Source organism: Anarhichas minor, unplaced genomic scaffold (genome assembly GCF_050575085.1).
Source record: "Anarhichas minor isolate MPS153535 unplaced genomic scaffold, ASM5057508v1 ptg000013l, whole genome shotgun sequence".
Lineage (NCBI taxonomy): Eukaryota > Metazoa > Chordata > Actinopteri > Perciformes > Anarhichadidae > Anarhichas > Anarhichas minor.
In genome coordinates, this window is record NW_027466459.1 from 300,001 (window position 1) to 302,500 (window position 2,500).

Genomic DNA, 2,500 nt, shown 5'->3' on the forward strand with positions numbered 1-2,500 from the left:
CGTTAACGTTTTAAAATTGACCTACTGTTGTAGGTTTTAAAGAACTATGTGTGGAGACAAACTTGCTTACGGCCATACCTCTCTGTTCGTGCCCGATCTCGTCAGATCTCGGAAGCTAAGCAGAGTCGGGCCTGGTTAGTACTTGGATGGGAGACCGCCTGGGAATACCAGGTGCTGTAACTTTCTTCACTTTTCTCTCCAAAAGGCAGAGGACACTGCTGCTTTTCACTTGAGAAATATGAGAAAAAGGCAAGATTAAAGAAGAGATGCATTCAAAGATGCATTCAAAGATGTGGGTAACGGTAAAAAGGGAAACAGAATCAATCAATATATCAATATTTTCTTATTATTGGAATGTTAATTAATGAACTGGTTTAGGTTCGTTAACGTTTTAAAATTGACCTACTGTTGTAGGTTTTAAAGAACTATGTGTGGAGACAAACTTGCTTACGGCCATACCTCTCTGTTCGTGCCCGATCTCGTCAGATCTCGGAAGCTAAGCAGAGTCGGGCCTGGTTAGTACTTGGATGGGAGACCGCCTGGGAATACCAGGTGCTGTAACTTTCTTCACTTTTCTCTCCAAAAGGCAGAGGACACTGCTGCTTTTCACTTGAGAAATATGAGAAAAAGGCAAGATTAAAGAAGAGATGCATTCAAAGATGCATTCAAAGATGTGGGTAACGGTAAAAAGGGAAACAGAATCAATCAATATATCAATATTTTCTTATTATTGGAATGTTAATTAATGAACTGGTTTAGGTTCGTTAACGTTTTAAAATTGACCTACTGTTGTAGGTTTTAAAGAACTATGTGTTGGAGACAAACTTGCTTACGGCCATACCTCTCTGTTCGTGCCCGATCTCGTCCGATCTCAGAAGCTAAGCAGAGTTGGGCCTGGTTAGTACTTGGATGGGAGACCGCCTGGGATTACCAGGTGCTGTAACTTTCTTCACTTTTCTCTCCAAAAGGCAGAGGACACTGCTGCTTTTCACTTGAGAAATATGAGAAAAAGGCAAGATTAAAGAAGAGATGCATTCAAAGATGCATTCAAAGATGTGGGTAACGGTAAAAAGGGAAACAGAATATATCAATATTTTCTTATTATTGGAATGTTAATTAATGAACTGGTTTAGGTTCGTTAACGTTTTAAAATTGACCTACTGTTGTAGGTTTTAAAGAACTATGTGTTGGAGACAAACTTGCTTACGGCCATACCTCTCTGTTCGTGCCCGATCTCGTCAGATCTCGGAAGCTAAGCAGAGTCGGGCCTGGTTAGTACTTGGATGGGAGACCGCCTGGGAATACCAGGTGCTGTAACTTTCTTCACTTTTCTCTCCAAAAGGCAGAGGACACTGCTGCTTTTCACTTGAGAAATATGAGAAAAAGGCAAGATTAAAGAAGAGATGCATTCAAAGATGTGGGTAACGGTAAAAAGGGAAACAGAATCAATCAATATATCAATATTTTCTTATTATTGGAATGTTAATTAATGAACTGGTTTAGGTTCGTTAACGTTTTAAAATTGACCTACTGTTGTAGGTTTTAAAGAACTATGTGTTGGAGAAAAACTTGCTTACGGCCATACCTCTCTGTTCGTGCCCAATCTCGTCTGATCTCGGAAGCTAAGCAGAGTCGGGCCTGGTTAGTACTTGGATGGGAGACCGCCTGGGAATACCAGGTGCTGTAACTTTCTTCACTTTTCTCTCCAAAAGGCAGAGGACACTGCTGCTTTTCACTTGAGAAATATGAGAAAAAGGCAAGATTAAAGAAGAGATGCATTCAAAGATGCATTCAAAGATGTGGGTAACGGTAAAAAGGGAAACAGAATCAATCAATATATCAATATTTTCTTATTATTGGAATGTTAATTAATGAACTGGTTTAGGTTCGTTAACGTTTTAAAATTGACCTACTGTTGTAGGTTTTAAAGAACTATGTGTTGGAGACAAACTTGCTTACGGCCATACCTCTCTGTTCGTGCCCGATCTCGTCCGATCTCGGAAGCTAAGCAGAGTCGGGCCTGGTTAGTACTTGGATGGGAGACCGCCTGGGAATACCAGGTGCTGTAACTTTCTTCACTTTTCTCTCCAAAAGGCAGAGGACACTGCTGCTTTTCACTTGAGAAATATGAGAAAAAGGCAAGATTAAAGAAGAGATGCATTCAAAGATGCATTCAAAGATGTGGGTAACGGTAAAAAGGGAAACAGAATCAATCAATATATCAATATTTTCTTATTATTGGAATGTTAATTAATGAACTGGTTTAGGTTCGTTAACGTTTTAAAATTGACCTACTGTTGTAGGTTTTAAAGAACTATGTGTTGGAGACAAACTTGCTTACGGCCATACCTCTCTGTTCGTGCCCGATCTTGTCCGATCTCGGAAGCTAAGCAGAGTCGGGCCTGGTTAGTACTTGGATGGGAGACCGCCTGGGAATACCAGGTGCTGTAACTTTCTTCACTTTTCTCTCCAAAAGGCAGAGGACACTGCTGCTTTTCAC

At 40.5% G+C, this 2,500-nt stretch overlaps 6 non-coding genes and 1 pseudogene across 6 annotated transcripts; all 7 read left to right on the forward strand.

Annotated features, from left to right (window-relative positions):
* The first annotated feature begins 64 nt into the window (after positions 1–64).
* LOC142949025 (5S ribosomal RNA) lies at positions 65–183 on the forward strand. The gene has a single exon (XR_012953771.1). It is a non-coding gene; the product is annotated as a 5S ribosomal RNA (ribosomal RNA).
* A 262-nt stretch (positions 184–445) lies between these two features.
* On the forward strand, positions 446–564 carry LOC142949026 (5S ribosomal RNA). The gene has a single exon (XR_012953772.1). It is a non-coding gene; the product is annotated as a 5S ribosomal RNA (ribosomal RNA).
* A 263-nt stretch (positions 565–827) lies between these two features.
* Positions 828–946, forward strand: LOC142949297 (5S ribosomal RNA; annotated as a pseudogene).
* Positions 947–1,201: 255 nt separating this feature from the next.
* Positions 1,202–1,320, forward strand: LOC142949027 (5S ribosomal RNA). The gene has a single exon (XR_012953773.1). It is a non-coding gene; the product is annotated as a 5S ribosomal RNA (ribosomal RNA).
* Positions 1,321–1,571: 251 nt separating this feature from the next.
* On the forward strand, positions 1,572–1,690 carry LOC142949242 (5S ribosomal RNA). Its single transcript, XR_012953973.1, has one exon. It is a non-coding gene; the product is annotated as a 5S ribosomal RNA (ribosomal RNA).
* A 263-nt stretch (positions 1,691–1,953) lies between these two features.
* On the forward strand, positions 1,954–2,072 carry LOC142948837 (5S ribosomal RNA). The gene has a single exon (XR_012953595.1). It is a non-coding gene; the product is annotated as a 5S ribosomal RNA (ribosomal RNA).
* Positions 2,073–2,335: 263 nt separating this feature from the next.
* Positions 2,336–2,454, forward strand: LOC142949207 (5S ribosomal RNA). The gene has a single exon (XR_012953941.1). It is a non-coding gene; the product is annotated as a 5S ribosomal RNA (ribosomal RNA).
* The last annotated feature ends 46 nt before the right edge of the window (positions 2,455–2,500 follow it).